General features: G+C 40.5%; 1 protein-coding gene across 1 annotated transcript in view; it reads left to right on the top strand.

Annotated features, from left to right (window-relative positions):
• The first annotated feature begins 8,625 nt into the window (after positions 1–8,625).
• The window catches only part of sertad2b (SERTA domain containing 2b), a 40,879-nt gene continuing 30,818 nt past the window's right edge, over positions 8,626–18,686 (top strand). Inside the window, exon 1 of the mRNA XM_038737434.1 lies at positions 8,626–9,264. The gene's annotated coding sequence lies outside the window, so the exon portion shown is untranslated. The remainder of the gene's footprint in view (positions 9,265–18,686) is intronic.

Genomic DNA, 18,686 nt, shown 5'->3' with positions numbered 1-18,686 from the left:
TTACATGCAACTTATTAAACCAGATTTTCACTCCAATGTATTTGCGGTACCATGTGACCCCGGGCTGGGGGAGTAGCTTATTCATGGCAGAGCATTCTGGTCAAAGATCAGTCAAATTTAAGGCTTGTGAAGGTCTCGACAGTAAAATACATAGAAAATCAACGAAGACTTTCAAATTGTTGAAATCTTACATTTTCCATGATGGAGGTTTGTTGTGTGGCTTTCGTCAGTCTCTGTGAGTCTTTAGTCCTTGTCAGGATGGAAGAAGTATTTAGTACAAGCGGGAATTTGCAAGAAATCAGCGAGTGGAACGTGAGAAACACTTTTCTTGACCGTCAGAAGTTTCGTTTATGTTTAAATTGTGATCTGATATAAATGATGCACCTGGAGACAAAACAGCAACCATGGAATCCTCCAGTTCCATTTGGAACACATCTGTTTTTACATCACGTCTCACCTCTGGAATCTAAATTTCATCCAGTCAGCCTGTAAAGGCCCGTGTCTCTATTCAGGGAATCTTACCCCACTAGCTGGGAAAAATGCCTTTCTCCTAAAACTTACATTTGATTCAATTCAAATTAATTTGTCAACTGTAGCCTATGTATTTATTTTACTTTATATTATGTTACCATAAGCATAGCCATTTCCAAGATACAAAAAAACCTATAAAATATTATTTTATGTGTCAGTAAATACACATTGAGCTTGGGGGGCGCCACTCTACCCTGTTTGGTTTCAGTCTTTATGATCTAAGCTCCCTATGGGGGTGGTTCGGCCCATTGGAAGTTTTGTTGCAACATTTTGACATATAAACAAAATTAGCCTAAAAGCTTATTTACTACAGACGGAGTATTCTTCACGTCAAAAATAAATTTCCCCTCACACATCAGCAACTGCAGTGCTCCAGAGAGCGCAAAAGGCGCGTAAATAACGGAGGCGCACTGCACACCGACATCTCCAAACATCACAAATCACCTTTCATATATGCTGAATTTGTCTCTTTCACTTTGCTCTACAGTGTTGCATATATTAGAGAGTAGGCTATGACTTTATTAAATAGCCGAGCTTATTACTTGAAGTCATCACTGCAGCAGCAGGATTAATAAGTGCGTCTCCAAATTGAGAGAGGCGCTGTGCGCATTTTTACGCGCGCGGCACGAAACCATTTAATTAATTAGGCTATTACAGTTTTTCTCAGTCGCTTTGGTACATTTCTCAGATCAGAATTGAAATTCTCAAAACTACTTGCTCAACCTCCACATAATCTTCTCACTTGTGCACTTCATAAAAGTAATTTCTCATTCAGTCCAGTTCTGGCAGCCTGCATCATTAAACTGATGACCTAACGTTACATTGTTCATAACAGGCGCGTCCGTGGCTGCTTCTTTTACATGCAACTTATTAAACCAGATTTTCACTCCAAGGTATTTGCGGTACCATGTGACCCCGGGCTGGGGGAGTAGCTTATTCATGGCAGAGCATTCTGGTCAAAGATCAGTCAAATTTAAGGCTTGTGAAGGTCTCGACAGTAAAATACATAGAAAATCAACGAAGACTTTCAAATTGTTGAAATCTTACATTTTCCATGATGGAGGTTTGTTGTGTGGCTTTCGTCAGTCTCTGTGAGTCTTTAGTCCTTGTCAGGATGGAAGAAGTATTTAGTACAAGCGGGAATTTGCAAGAAATCAGCGAGTGGAACGTGAGAAACACTTTTCTTGACCGTCAGAAGTTTCGTTTATGTTTAAATTGTGATCTGATATAAATGATGCACCTGGAGACAAAACAGCAACCATGGAATCCTCCAGTTCCATTTGGAACACATCTGTTTTTACATCACGTCTCACCTCTGGAATCTAAATTTCATCCAGTCAGCCTGTAAAGGCCCGTGTCTCTATTCAGGGAATCTTACCCCACTAGCTGGGAAAAATGCCTTTCTCCTAAAACTTACATTTGATTCAATTCAAATTAATTTGTCAACTGTAGCCTATGTATTTATTTTACTTTATATTATGTTACCATAAGCATAGCCATTTCCAAGATACAAAAAAACCTATAAAATATTATTTTATGTGTCAGTAAATACACATTGAGCTTGGGGGGCGCCACTCTACCCTGTTTGGTTTCAGTCTTTATGATCTAAGCTCCCTATGGGGGTGGTTCGGCCCATTGGAAGTTTTGTTGCAACATTTTGACATATAAACAAAATTAGCCTAAAAGCTTATTTACTACAGACGGAGTATTCTTCACGTCAAAAATAAATTTCCCCTCACACATCAGCAACTGCAGTGCTCCAGAGAGCGCAAAAGGCGCGTAAATAACGGAGGCGCACTGCACACCGACATCTCCAAACATCACAAATCACCTTTCATATATGCTGAATTTGTCTCTTTCACTTTGCTCTACAGTGTTGCATATATTAGAGAGTAGGCTATGACTTTATTAAATAGCCGAGCTTATTACTTGAAGTCATCACTGCAGCAGCAGGATTAATAAGTGCGTCTCCAAATTGAGAGAGGCGCTGTGCGCATTTTTACGCGCGCGGCACGAAACCATTTAATTAATTAGGCTATTACAGTTTTTCTCAGTCGCTTTGGTACATTTCTCAGATCAGAATTGAAATTCTCAAAACTACTTGCTCAACCTCCACATAATCTTCTCACTTGTGCACTTCATAAAAGTAATTTCTCATTCAGTCCAGTTCTGGCAGCCTGCATCATTAAACTGATGACCTAACGTTACATTGTTCATAACAGGCGCGTCCGTGGCTGCTTCTTTTACATGCAACTTATTAAACCAGATTTTCACTCCAAGGTATTTGCGGTACCATGTGACCCCGGGCTGGGGGAGTAGCTTATTCATGGCAGAGCATTCTGGTCAAAGATCAGTCAAATTTAAGGCTTGTGAAGGTCTCGACAGTAAAATACATAGAAAATCAACGAAGACTTTCAAATTGTTGAAATCTTACATTTTCCATGATGGAGGTTTGTTGTGTGGCTTTCGTCAGTCTCTGTGAGTCTTTAGTCCTTGTCAGGATGGAAGAAGTATTTAGTACAAGCGGGAATTTGCAAGAAATCAGCGAGTGGAACGTGAGAAACACTTTTCTTGACCGTCAGAAGTTTCGTTTATGTTTAAATTGTGATCTGATATAAATGATGCACCTGGAGACAAAACAGCAACCATGGAATCCTCCAGTTCCATTTGGAACACATCTGTTTTTACATCACGTCTCACCTCTGGAATCTAAATTTCATCCAGTCAGCCTGTAAAGGCCCGTGTCTCTATTCAGGGAATCTTACCCCACTAGCTGGGAAAAATGCCTTTCTCCTAAAACTTACATTTGATTCAATTCAAATTAATTTGTCAACTGTAGCCTATGTATTTATTTTACTTTATATTATGTTACCATAAGCATAGCCATTTCCAAGATACAAAAAAACCTATAAAATATTATTTTATGTGTCAGTAAATACACATTGAGCTTGGGGGGCGCCACTCTACCCTGTTTGGTTTCAGTCTTTATGATCTAAGCTCCCTATGGGGGTGGTTCGGCCCATTGGAAGTTTGTTGCAACATTTTGACATATAAACAAAATTAGCCTAAAAGCTTATTTACTACAGACGGAGTATTCTTCACGTCAAAAATAAATTTCCCCTCACACATCAGCAACTGCAGTGCTCCAGAGAGCGCAAAAGGCGCGTAAATAACGGAGGCGCACTGCACACCGACATCTCCAAACATCACAAATCACCTTTCATATATGCTGAATTTGTCTCTTTCACTTTGCTCTACAGTGTTGCATATATTAGAGAGTAGGCTATGACTTTATTAAATAGCCGAGCTTATTACTTGAAGTCATCACTGCAGCAGCAGGATTAATAAGTGCGTCTCCAAATTGAGAGAGGCGCTGTGCGCATTTTTACGCGCGCGGCACGAAACCATTTAATTAATTAGGCTATTACAGTTTTTCTCAGTCGCTTTGGTACATTTCTCAGATCAGAATTGAAATTCTCAAAACTACTTGCTCAACCTCCACATAATCTTCTCACTTGTGCACTTCATAAAAGTAATTTCTCATTCAGTCCAGTTCTGGCAGCCTGCATCATTAAACTGATGACCTAACGTTACATTGTTCATAACAGGCGCGTCCGTGGCTGCTTCTTTTACATGCAACTTATTAAACCAGATTTTCACTCCAAGGTATTTGCGGTACCATGTGACCCCGGGCTGGGGGAGTAGCTTATTCATGGCAGAGCATTCTGGTCAAAGATCAGTCAAATTTAAGGCTTGTGAAGGTCTCGACAGTAAAATACATAGAAAATCAACGAAGACTTTCAAATTGTTGAAATCTTACATTTTCCATGATGGAGGTTTGTTGTGTGGCTTTCGTCAGTCTCTGTGAGTCTTTAGTCCTTGTCAGGATGGAAGAAGTATTTAGTACAAGCGGGAATTTGCAAGAAATCAGCGAGTGGAACGTGAGAAACACTTTTCTTGACCGTCAGAAGTTTCGTTTATGTTTAAATTGTGATCTGATATAAATGATGCACCTGGAGACAAAACAGCAACCATGGAATCCTCCAGTTCCATTTGGAACACATCTGTTTTTACATCACGTCTCACCTCTGGAATCTAAATTTCATCCAGTCAGCCTGTAAAGGCCCGTGTCTCTATTCAGGGAACGATGGAGTAACGATTATGTGCATTAGAGCCTTGCCTGTGGCCTGACATGGTGTTTCCCATGTTTAGGCTACATTTTATAATTTTGTAAATTTTCTTGTGCTGTGCAGTGCTGTTCAACAGTTTTGCCTTTTTCATTTCTGCATCACAAGGACGTGCTCTGTTACTGTAATAAATTACAATACAAACAGTAAAAAAACGTAACTGTGGATCCAGTCCAATCTCTTAATTGTACTGCAATTGATATATGCCAGAACTGACTGAGTGCAGCCTTGTGCATTTTCAATAACTGTCATCAAAAACTTAGTTTAGTTTAGCCATAGTTTACATCAGAGTACACTTTTGACAACATGGCTAAACATTTTAACCATCTTGTTCGTAGACAATGACACACGGACTTGTCATTCTGATGGCACTGACACGTTCACTGACACAAAGATTTACTTTTGATAGATAAACTAAGGATTTTGAGCAAGTTACGGGCTTTTGCGGATACTCCACTGTGTGGTGCTGTTTGTATGATCTGTTTCGAGAAATGTACTTAGGCTTACTGTTTTACAAATGTTAAGGATGATTCAAGAGAAATTTGAGAAAACACCAAAGCGACTGGGAAAAACCGTAATGGCGTTCTTTCAGGCTGTCATAGCAGTCCTCCACCACCTGAGGGCGCAGCGGGATAAAATATTTCATGGAGAGACTCGAAAATTGGGAGCTGTATCCCTAACTTGGTGAAAGACTTCAGTGGATGAACCCTTTAGTGACTTACTAACACTTCTGTCAACAGAGGTGATGGCTTGATGTAGAGTCAGACCCTTTTTAAACCCACTTACTTCTACTCTCTCATGAGCCAAAAGCCTTTCTAACAGCAGACATTTTGAGCTGTCATAGCAGGAGTTACTGATAACATTAACCATGTCTGTGTTGTATTTCTGTGTTGTAAGTGTCCCAGTAAGCCCCGACAGTGTTACAGTGAGAAATCCTTCATTTTATTATTTACACATGAAAATGTCTTCAGTGAAAAAGGCCAATCAGGTTTGTTGTTATGTCAGAATAGATTTTGGTTTGGATGCTCTGTAGGGGATTTTCAGCAGGCGAGTGGAGGGCGCCTTCTGATCAGTGAGGGAAAACACCAAAGCATGTTCTGCTGCAGAAAGAGATATCATCATATGAGCCCAAGCCTTGTCCTTAATATCGTATTACTGAAATATAAAGCATGTGAGTGAATTGTAACCAGCACTGAAGAATTTAGTTGCAAAATTAGACCCCCGTGTTGCAAAACAGAAGTACCATTGTTTATTTATTGTCTAGCTCTGAATCATCTTCAGGTTCATGCGTCACCACCTTTACAATCTGAGGGGAGCAAACACTTGGTGTAAAATAGCTTTAGCTAGCTAGGTGTGTCTGTGGGGTGTCGGTCAGGACACTGTGTATTGGATTTAAAAGTGCTGTCAGCGATTTTTAATCCAATGCATCTTTTTGTCACATTCAGCTAATATTTCTTCTTATGGGCTGTTCTGTGTGTGCGCAGAAAATAAATCCACTGTTTGTACACAGCCCTGACTGGGACAGTTTGCTAACCTACAGCTGAGCTAACGTTAGTTACATTACTTGCTGTGAGTCTGTCTGAGTGTGTGTGGTCTGGAAAGGATACAGAAATGGAAAGTTAGAACGTAAATAAACATATATGGTATAACCACAGGAAAATAATATAATTCTTAAAACCTAATAATACTACCAGGAATTACATCGGCTACTACTGCTACTAATAATAATAATGTCACTGTCCTCTTAATAACTGGAATAAGTCTCTTTTAAACGATGACTTAATAACTGCACGAATAAACAGGAATAAAAACACTTCTGAGCAACAGCCAGCCTACTTCTACAGATAAGGTGCCACCTTGTAGTGAAAACATGGCAGATGAAATGCTTTTGGAATTTTATTGAAATATTATACAACACATTTGCTTCAAAATTATAATGCAGAACTACTGTATAATATACACAAAGGCTGTAGCATACAATTATTGTATGGACATGCAACTGTGGCTGAACACTGAATTATTGCCATTACAGTGACAACAAGTGTATAACTGTGTGTGTGCGTGTGTGTGTGCGCGTGTGTGTGTGTGTGTGAGAGAGAGCTGTGCAAAAAATCAAGCAAGCTTGTGTACATTGAGTTTATCTTATGACCTTATTTTGCATATATAATTCAATTCAGTTCAATGGGTTTCAAAGGGCTTTATTGGCATGAAGGTTTCATTAAATAAATCATCAAAATATAATTTGGACAGCGCACAATAACAGTAATAAGAACATCAACATAACATTAAGATTGATATATATTATGCATGTATGTGTGAGCGTGGTTTACTTGTGTTGTGGGGACATAAAGCTGTTTACACAGTTACATTGTGGGGACAAAATGCAAGCCCCCATTTATGGTCAGGTAATGTTAGGTTTAGGTTTAGGGTTAAGGTAGAAGTGGTTAGGGTTACGTAAGTCTCCAGGAAATGAATGTAGGTGAATGTTATGTCCTCTGAAGGGATGGAATCATGACTGTGTGTGTCTGTGTGTCCGTGTGCACATGCTGTTTGTGCCTCTGTCATTCATCATCCCTCAGGCTGTAGCATATCAATACATATAGGGTAGCAAGGTATGCCCTGTCTCCTCCTTCATTTTGAGAGCTCATGTAGCTCTTTGAAATCTGAAATGACAGAGATGAACTTAAACTTAACGTAAATGTTCCTTATTTCATTGAATGTCTTACACTGTAGGAGTAAGCGTGTCTCTGTCTCAACCTCACCTGTCAAACAGTGACCTCATATTGTGACCTATTTTGGTTGCCTTGATCTTTTGTGTCTTCCTTTTTCGATTGTTTGTGGTCACTGAGCCTGTCTTCCTTTGTTAGGATCTGTCTCTGCTCTCTATCTCTGACAGAAGAGAGATATTCTGCCAATTCCTAATCTCTTTTTGCATAATGGTATTTCTACCTCTTGTGGTAGCACTGTAGCAAGGCAGCCGCAGATGTAGCCACACTGGTGTCGCTGCTTTAGGGTTTTTTTTGCCTTTTCTCTCACATTATGTTGGTTTGTTTGTGTGAGAGTTTTTACATCGAAACCTACAGTGTAAACATACATGTTTGTTAGCTTGCAGGTGGGTTAGGACCCCCTTCTTTCTTCTCCAGAGTGACCAGGAAGACAGCAAAAAGGACAGAGGACACGAATCAACAACTGTGTGTCTGCAGTGTGCACTCTAGAGGAATGATATATTGTTTGCTGATATTTAGGTGTCTTCAGCCATGGTGATGCGTATGAAACTGACACACTGTGTATGTTTATACAGTCTTCTCAACACATGCATGCATTCACATTTACTACAGGTAGGCTATTTGGTTGTCTGGTATACTCATAAGTGACATGCTGCTTTAAATTAGTGACTCAAATTCAGATTTTGTTAAAGCAGGTGAAACCCTTACTTTCATAACTGTTATTGAGGATCCTTGAATGATATTTGTTTTTCTCTTTGACAAATGAAGAAGCAGTTTTTTTATTCAATGTGTAATCCTATTAATCTTTCATATTTAAATATCTGTTCATATTTATGTCACATAAGAATATGTAACATGTATACCCACCCGCCTGCCTTTAATGGTCAATGCTGATGATTTCGGTAAGTGGCCCAGGTGTTGGCGTCCCTTTAAACCGCACACAGAGGGACCGTGGGGGCTGCACAAATACATCCGCGGGGCTGCGTGACTCTTCGCCACTTTGGCCGCTTCCGCACGAGCTTTATTGGCCGCCAGCGCGTTGTGGGCGGGACACAGCGCTCTGAGTCAGCTCTGAGTCACCGCACGACATGTCTGTCACACACTTCCTGTTGCTGCGTTCAGGGACTGTGAGAGTAAATGGACGTTCTTAAACTCGCGTCAAATAAATATCCCTACGGGATGGGAAATAAAGTCACACGGTAACGCAAGACTTCCCAGCATGTCAGAAATTACAGGGACCTTTAGCCGGGCCAACCCATGCTTATGTCTATCTCTTATACGATATAGGCTATGTTTATTTATTAGGCTACGTTCTGTATTGAATTGTCAAAATAAATATTTCATTCTCCCACACCCGGTGATGAAAGTTAAATTAGCGCTCCGTCGCTTAAAGCCTGCATTTCGAGATTTCAACACGATAAAGCTGACAATAGCCCTATAGCCTTTTTAAATGGTAGCTAAACTACTCGAAAGCTAAAGTTAACTGTAATTTATAATCGTATTTAGCATTTAAAATCCTAAGTGAGCCGAATTTGTGTGCGGTTTGACCACCTACGGAGCAGTAGATTGTCGTATTTACCCTGCCTCATGATACATAAATGCAGCACCAGCCTGGCTGTACATGACTTCGCATTGGTCGCGATCTGTGACATCGAAGACGTTGAACGGAGTCTGGTCCATCAGTTTTTAGGTGAAATAGAAATTAGACCTCTCGGCAGTAGCGGAGGGAGCTTTCCACCGTGACAAAACATCACGAAAGCCATTTCTTTCAAATCTATTTTTCTACTTCAACATAGTGCTGGACGGATCTGCCATAGAGGGTGAGTGTCTCAAACTGCATCTTGAACTCTTGTATGGTGTACTGGTGTCTGGAGCTCTTGGTTGTGATCGTAAGTTATTTCTATGTAGGCTGCCTCTCCGCCTGTGTACGTGGAATTGTCCGCGTGTTGCCTTCTTATTTAAGCATCTTTAACATTTTCACAAAGTAGCTCATGGTATGGTAAACACAGATATGTACGTGTCCAATGGATGGGCAAGTACCCTTGGCAGTCTACATCAGTCAACGCTTTCACAAGAGGAAAGAGCGCAGCGTGGAATTCCCGTTACGCACCATTGTATCGCGCGTGGACAGTGTTCCGCCAAACTGCATAGGAAAAACTGTTGTTTATTAGATCTTACTGATTGTTTAAAGCTGATATACAATACAGCAAGGCTTCATTTATACTTTGCATATTTAATGGTAGGTGTTCTTCAAATCGGCATTTATCTTCACATCAGATCTGACGTATTATCATAAAATCTCACATTTTGGAAATGGAGAACCTTGTACCAACATCCCTTCTGCTGAAAGACAGTGGGACTGCCTAAATGAACAAGGGGAATCAGTGCTAAAAGTTGAAGTTATATTAAATTGCTTTATGTTCGGGAAAAATGAGTGAAAACGTAACTTGTCGGGGTCTGATCAAAGGGTCATGTTGTAACTGGCTACTTCTGCTGCCGCACCACTAGAATGCAGAGCAGCTTTCCCCCCCAAGATATCAGACTTTTAAACTCAAATTCATCCTCAGCGCTGCTCCACTGACTATAGTTTATTTCTGTTTATCTTTTTTATAATTGCTTCTATATTAATGTATACAGTCTGCTATATAACAAACGGGAGTTTCAAACTGAATTTTTGCTCTATAACCTGTTGTATTGAGACAAAACAGGCTAAATCTACCTACCTACCTACTCTCCCGTCTCTCCGAGGACAGCAGCACGCATTTGCCGCTGGTACTGCTTCTGCTGCTGCCTGCATTATATAACCACGTTGTCTTTAAGCTCACACACGCACCATCACTGACTGACTGGCTGACAGACACATCCTGATCTGCTCCAGTGCGGCACAGCATTGCCTACTTGCAACCACACATTGAAGTGTAAAACGGCTGTTGTAGTGTGTACGAATGTGTGTGCGGGTGTGTGTAGGCTTAACTTGGAGGCGTGCGGGTAGTGTCATCAAGTTCAAACTTTAAGGGGGGGGGGGGGGGGGGCTGTTCAATTTTCAATGAAAAGATACAGCAACATAGTTAATGAAGCAATCAATGGATACATAATAGTACTACTATTTAAGCATTATTATTTAATGCTCAGGGGTTTAATAGGGTTATCATTCTTATTTTATTATTAGTAGGCTATATGTTTTTGTTATTTAAACCAGTGGTTCCCAATAACACACAATAAAACAGTAACTCTCAATAACTCTCACAATAAAACAGTATCTAGTTGAGGCCCCTTGACATGTTTCAGATGCCTATGAGCTTTTAGCATTGTCACCGAAGAGAAATTTCCCCTCCTTAAATAACTGGTCAATGCCCAAAGAGGTACAAAAGCAAAGTTTAGACTTATATACTATATGCTTTTACTTAATTTTGAATGCTTTTATTTGTAGTGTAGTATTGGCAGCTTTATTCAAGTACATCAGAATACTTTCACCACTGACTTTATAGTGCTTGACATATGGTCACCTTTTCTTCCCTAATTGAGCAGAATTTCCGTTGTAGCTTTAATTATGTGCCCTTAATCAGATAATGTCATAGCATCCATATACAATTTGTGTTACGATAACTCTACTTTCTGTATGGATTCTGCATCAGTCAGTCACCCTGTCGGGCCCAAGTTGGCCTGGCTTGGCCCAGCCTGAGTGAATCGGCTGCCGTCAAATGGCCACGGGGGCTGCCGGAACTTTGTCAACGGGATTACACAAGCAACCATGGCTTTGAATTTAGCAGCTAATCCAGATTAAGGTGGCGTGGTTCGCCTGTGTTCCCAGCCTGGGGCTCAGACGCTGTGGCCCGTCTGGCAGACAGAATCAGCAGCCGTCCAGCGTTCACTGTCTCGGTCTGAACACTGGGATACAATCAGCACCCTGAACTGTGGTCAGGTCCCTACAGTACATCTGAAATCTTTTAAATCTTCATTTTTAAATGCACATTACGAATAGTGTAAACCTGAGACTGATGCCTGTCCACAGTTAATAGAGAGTAGAAACCATAGCTCATCTGCTACATTTGACTGAAAGTTATTGTTAAATGCAGCTCCATTTCCAGATAAAAGTCTTGTGGGGTTTTTTTTTAATATGCTTTCCTTGCCATAATGAACTGTTGAGCCACACGACAGAGCACCGGGTGCTCAGAGTTGTCTCGGTGTGAAGAAGAGTGAAGAAGAGCCTGGTGCTTTTTCTATCTCTGATTGTCTCTACATGTAGCATATTTGATGAAGCTTATGTACCTGCATTATTCTTTCATTTTTGGGGTTGTATCCACATGGTTCAATGCAGTTATTGTCAGTTTGCAACAAAGCGTCAATGTAATGGAATGTAATCTTCTGTGGTGAAAATTGCATATTTATGTGTCATATAGGGGGATATACAGTATAAAGTTAAATATAATGTGTAAAATCAGGAACAGGTGCTATATTTCTAAGTTTTGAAATCACTTACTGCTGGTTGGTGTTTCTGTTTTTCTGACCTTCTCCTTTTAATGCTTTTGGCATTCAGTATGGAGAATCTGACAGAGAGACTGAAAGAGACAGAGAGAGAGAGAGAGTTGGAGAGCTCTGTGAACTATAAATAGACAGCGGGAGAGTGGTTGTGATGATAGCATCACCACACAATAATCCCTCAGTAGGACTGGCGTTGCTCCACTGCACAACACCAGCCCTAACTGGGAACAGGTATCCCCTCTAAATTCCCCTGTAGGTGTGTGTGTATCTGTGTGTGGATGCTGTATTAAGCTTGTTAACGTGGACCTGTGGGTATGGGGGCATGTTTCACTTTGGCCTGTAATAGTCTAAATTCAGAATAATCCTTTTAAATTTGTAGTGCACAGGGGCTTACTGGTCAGTCAGACAGCAGGCGGAGGTGCAGATCATGCCCCTTCAGTGTTGTGGGCTTTAACAGCCATTTGTTGAATGTCATGTTGGACCCTCACTGTGGCTCCAATCAGCTATTACTCACCAACAAAATATTAACTATCATCAGATTCAGCCCACAGACATATTGCTCTTAACCTGGAAAAAAACTGTTTAGCTATGATTACAATATTACAAATGAAAAGGAATTTATTAAGATGCTCTTGGAAAGCTTGCTATTGCAGATCTTACCGCTCGCTAACCCTGTCACCCTTACTGTTGCTACGCACATCAAGTCAAATCTGTCAAGATTTAGCACTCTAAATTCAAAGTCATTTTGACCACAATGGTAGATTTAATTAGTTGGAGCTAAATAAAATAACATTAGCCCCATTTATGGGTTCAAACACCCATCTCTGGCTGACTCTCGTTTTAACACAAGAAACTTCTGAAAGAGTCTGATACTCTATGGCTTTATACATGATATTGTGCCAAAAGATTGAGGCTAAAGCTAACTGGTCCTAAAAGTCATCACCCTGTCTCAGTAACGTGGCTGAGAATGTAAACTGCCCTAAGTTCAATAAAGAGCAGGACAGAGATGCTAACATTAGGCTAACGGTCATAGCTTCCACACAGTGGGGAATTACTACTTGGTGGACGCGCTAGTCCTCAACAAGGCTTTTTAAAATGTGACCTGTGACCCCAAAAACAAATGTAATTAGTTAATGATATGCTAATTCCGGGCATTGGAAGTAATGTTACATTTGTATTGTTGGTATTAAGCTAATTAGCTGGACATGCTAACAATTACAGCTTACATTACAGTAGCTAAACGCACTGTTTAATTGATGCCTTAAACTTTTGCTCCTTTGTTTTTGGTTTTTGGAAAGGCAAACTGACAACACCCTCCAAACTTTTTAAATGCATAGTATCTCTCTCACTGCAGCCCCATGCACACTGCTGCAACATGTGGAGAAATCTGTACATCTTGACAGGCCAAGTGCCTTCTTACGTTTGCTAAGATTGGATTGGACAATCACTGTTCAGTGGTAGGGTTTAACGATAACCAATAGAGTCTCTGTTTTGTTTTCATTTTATAGGGAAAACTGTAAACCTTGTGTGCTTCTTCATCCAGAAATAGAGAGCCTTTGTCACTCACTTCCGCTTCCGGCTCATGGGACCGTATTTTGGAAAGATTATGTACGGTAGTCAATGGCGAGAGACAACTTATCTTTTTATCCCATTAGAATTGGACCCTGAATTACACATATCATATGTGTAATTCAGGGTCAATTTAAAACAGAAGTTTGCAAGTAAAGAAAGTCGCATTTTGTTGTAAAACAGTAAAGTTAAATGCCGTTTTGTGTGAAATCGCTCAATGAACTACATCTCTCATCTCGCACAATATACTACCAACATGTTAGCACGGTAAAGCTAGCTAACGTTCGTTGCTTTCTTGCTACTAGCTAGATAATGTATCTGTGTTCCACGCAGAAATATATCTCACCTGATGTGTTTAATCCAACGACTCCTGGCTCTTTTATCACATCATCTTCTCATGTAAGTGTTTTGATGTTAGCTTCAGTGACGTTAGCTTCAGTCATTGACAGAAAAAGTTCTGATGTCACATATGCAAATTTTGGGTTTGTGGTCTTTGTAATTACGTATTTTCACAGTCTTATATCTCATCAGTTTTACATCAAACTATGACCTTCTTTAATTTAAAATGTATCTTTTAAATCGACAAGGATCATATGTGTAATTCAAGGTACAATTCAAATGGAATCAAAATATTTGTTGTCTCCTGCCACTGACTACCGTACAATATTTTTCCGAAATAAGGTCCCATGGTGGTCCACCGGAAGGGGAGGGACATAGGCTCTCTATAGACAGCCAGTCAAAAACCACAAGATGTTAATTGATCAGTAGGAACATAACAGAAAACTTGACCAAATAAATGCTGTGGCAACTCTTTCATCAAATGCTGAGTGTATTTGCTTCTATAAGTAGAATGTTGCCATTTCTGACTATTCATGTCATACGTCAGAAATGGATGTACTGAAGGATTTCCAGTAGCGTTTCTATCTTATCAGTGATGCTTATTTACAGGGAGGCGAAGTTTTCAAAGATGTGACATGCAAATTTAGTTTGCCCTATTACTTCCACCACCGTCACAATAGGTGATCTGGTGTGTATATGAGTATGTGTGTGTGTGGCAGTTCTATGTTCTCAGTGCCTTTACTTTGAGCAGAGTGTTCACCATCGCCCCACCCCTTCAGGCACTGACCTCCTTTTTATTATTCACACAAGCAGCACCTATTCTCGCTTCTCTCTATCTCACATAGTGCTTACTATGTGTGTGTGTATGTGTGTGTTTGTGTGTATCACCTCATCCAACATTACTTAAAGCATTAACTAACTTATGAGGAAAAACTGAGGGGAACACATGACATTTTCACACATTAATATTTAAAAGTGCTCCTCTGCATGATTACATGAATGCCAGTCTTTCTTATCTTTTGAGATCTTGTAACAGTCAAGGAAATGGTTGGGAAGGCACACTGGAATAGCTATTCACTGGCAGTCAAAATAATAACTTCATGTTAAACAAAACATGCTGTAACGTAATGTAAAATTGTGCTACATTACAACATATTTTGTATTCAAAAGACGATTAGGAGTGGAAGTTCATTCTTGACCTTGGAAAAGTTCAAACATTCTTCCTTTTAGGTCCTAGGGCAGAGCTGACATGCATTACAACAATATATAACAATATACATGATGTTTTCCACAGTGATACAGTATATTTATGATGCACTCACTATCTAATGACTGTGCTGCATTCAGAGATCCCGAGGAGACAAGACTAAACAAGTATAGATCTGAGGCACATATACTCTACATGCAGAATACACACACACGCACGCACACACACACACACACACACACACACACACACACACACACACACACACACATGAACAGGGGGATCGAATGTCAGAAGCGCAGCGTTTGCAGACCAGGCCTCTTAACGAGAGCCAAAAGAACAAAGTATGAATAATAGATAAGCCTGCATTCAGATAGATAGATAGATAGATAGATAGATAGATAGATAGATAGATAGATAGATAGATAGATCTCTCATTGTCTTCTCCTCAGTGGCTGGAGTTGTTCCCTGCTAAGGTCCCGTGATAACAACGAGTTCTTTATTTCGTCAAACTACTGTTTCCAAGGTCACAGTGACTCATTGCTCCACTACCTGTATAGTAGTCAATGTTACATCATACACTCTGTTGGAATACCCCCTCCCACACACTCTTTCTCCCACTCTGCAAGTGTGCATGCGACAGTGAGAATATGCCATTCAATGCTTAACAATCATGTTGTAGACTCACTGAGCAGTTCATTGTTAAACATTAGAGTCATCATGCTGCATAAATACCGGTGTGTTTCTTGAGTCCAACAACAGCTGTATGTTGACGCCACTCCCGGTTTTCAGATGTCAGGAAGATCTAGACAGGAGAAAGGAGTATGTCACTCATCAAGAAGACTGAGCGTCCACAGCCCCAGCAGCGGCTCTGTGAGGCTGTACTTAGACACCGTGGCATTCTCAGCTGAATGCTAACGTCAGCATGCTAACATGCTTACCGTGACAATGTTACTCTGCTGATATTTAGCAGGTGTAGTGCTTGCTCATCATCTTAGTTAAGCATGTTGGCATGCTAACATTTGCAAATTAGCACCGAACACTCAAATAATCAAAGTAATGTGGATGTTTTTTTACTCGAGATACATATACAACATTATTTAAGTAGTTACTTAAGAGAATGATGTAAATATATTTAAGGAAATAGTATCCACATAGATTCTGTTTTTTCCCCACTTCATTGTGTCTCACCACTTCTAAAACCTACAGCTTTGGTGGGAGCGGCAGTCCACAGCACTCTAAACATAATCCAAGTACAGTCTGTACTCCCACTAGCCTTTACAGTATTTCAGTGTACTGTCACTAACACAGTACTGCATCAATGAGCCATGGCAAATGTTGAATGGGTTAACAGGGCAGTCCTGATATTTGGGTTATTTGGCCTGCAGCCACTGTATGATTATGGCCTAATGATTATATACTTTGTTATACAGTGCTGTGTCAGCTTGGCGGCCATTCAAGTGGCTGATATCTGTGTCAATGGCGCAGAGTAGCATTTGGGGAGATTACTGTTTGGGTCTCTGACTGAATGATGATGTGTGTAACACCATAATTTGGGCTTTGTGTGGAAGCAAGTAGTGTGTGCGTGGGAACGGCAAATTCACACACCATTCCATGTTGCACACAGTGTGTCATGCATGCACATATAGTACACAGATGAAACAGTTCAAATGTACGAGATTTCTGTTCCCTTTATGGAAACTGGCTTCATTCTGCTTTGTGTTGCATTGCAACATCTACCACACGGACAGTTAATTGTTGTAGGTTTGCACTTTGATTTTAGTGCTTATTAATTACTCAGGGAGGAGAAAAGTAAGTGAATCTGTCAAAACTTGCAGACTGGGCTGTACACGCCACAAGATAAAGTAAAGATAAAAACACAAATTCAGTCTATAAGATACACTCTATGTACGTGTGTGTGTGTGTGTGTGTGTGTGGATAGCTGCGGCCAGTTCTCATGACTCTTGGCAGGCTTGTTCCATAGCGGACTTTACTGTTAAATAATTAATATGGAAGACAGCAAACACATCCCACTGCCGTATAAGGACTGTGTGTGTGTGTGTGTGTTGTGCCAGGTGTGTTTGTTGTGGGTTGTATTGTGTTTGTTTGCGTTTACTGGACTGGTGCTGGGACAGTTTGTAGGGCCAGACTGGGCTGCCTCTGTGGGATTTGGTTAAGACAAGACTGGGACATACTTTTTTGGACTGGGTTGAACTGGAACAGACAACATTGGTTTTGCTTTAAAGTGAACCAGACCAGACCACTCTGGACTAGACTGAGCTCACGTGGACTGGACTAGGCAAGACTGGTCTAGTCTGGAAGTTGACTGATGTTTGAGTAGCGTGTTTAGACAGGATTGGACCAGATGAGTCTGGACTGGATTCACTTTAGATCATTTTACCCCAATTTTCCATCCTATTTACTCTTATGATCCCCGAAGTCTGCAGAAGCAGCTCAGATTCTCAGGTTTTCCACATTGTGTTGTTTCCAAAAAAACCTCACTCCGATTCACTTTTACTCTGTTTGTTTGTTTGAGCAGTTTGGACTGCGAAGGCTTGGGAACAAACCGTTTTTCCTCACAGGTTTAGTTTGGCTCCAAATCACTGTGCCGAAGTAGAACGAAGAAGAAGTCTAGTTTGTTTTTCCCCCCTCCAGTCATTGCCCTGCTTTCACTGCTTTCCCTCTGATTTTATAAATATGAATTTTATTCAGTTGCACAATAAGCTGCTCCATTTTAGTCTCACTAGATCTGTCTCCTAAAATCAGCTGCTGTGGTTATTTGTGGTTGTGTGTTTGTGCCTTGGACATTACAACAAATAGGATATAGGAACGAAATATAGAATCAGTAAGAATATATCAAAGTGTATTGAGATCCATGTATGGTCAAACTATAGATGTGGCCCTGTAACATCTGTTGACAATTTAATGTACAAATTCACATGGAGGACACAGGAACATTTCAGTTTGCTCAGTTCCCATATAATCACCTGTTATCACGCGATTAAAAGTTCTATATTTAGGCCACGCGATGACAACTGATCAATCTCACATAACAAGCTACTGTTTCCAAGGTCAAAAACAAACTTTTACGTTTATAAAATAACTACTTTTCAGAGCTTTCGAGCACATCTCACAGTCTTCATTCAGCAAACGGGATTGGCTCAGCTCATATGTCGTTATGTGACCAAAGCCCAGATTATACTCTCAGCATCTACGTGACTGCCAGGGTCTGCAAGGTTCTGTAAACTTTGTTATGTACCAATGTCTGAGGGCAGCCCAAAATGTATGACTGCACAAACCGTACACACAAACTTCACTGTGTTGCAGAGTATACAGAACCGGGTCCCCTCTCTGCCTCCACTTTTGGACTATGTCAAGCCCATAAGTGTGGAACGTCTGTCAAACAGGTGTGTGTATGGGAATTTCTTGTTCAAAGATGGTCTCTGAGGTTCGATGTAAAAGTCCTAATAGATCTGTCTCCAGCTGTCCACTGACTCCTGGTTGATGACTTTTGACCTCTTCCTAGTCGATTCTCCTACTGTTTTTCGTCTACAGCGCCACTAAAGCACATTAAAAACTCAAATGAAATGGGGCCTTAAAGCGACACCAGCATTATTACTTAATCTTAATCTAGTTTTGAAGGGT

The sequence above is a fragment of the Micropterus salmoides genome, unplaced genomic scaffold (genome assembly GCF_014851395.1).
Source record: "Micropterus salmoides isolate LMB-PRFRI ecotype aquatic unplaced genomic scaffold, ASM1485139v1 Ms_hic_scaffold_22, whole genome shotgun sequence".
Taxonomy (NCBI): domain Eukaryota; kingdom Metazoa; phylum Chordata; class Actinopteri; order Centrarchiformes; family Centrarchidae; genus Micropterus; species Micropterus salmoides.
Note: the sequence above shows the minus strand (reverse complement) of the source record. Positions and strands in the feature narration are given on the sequence as shown.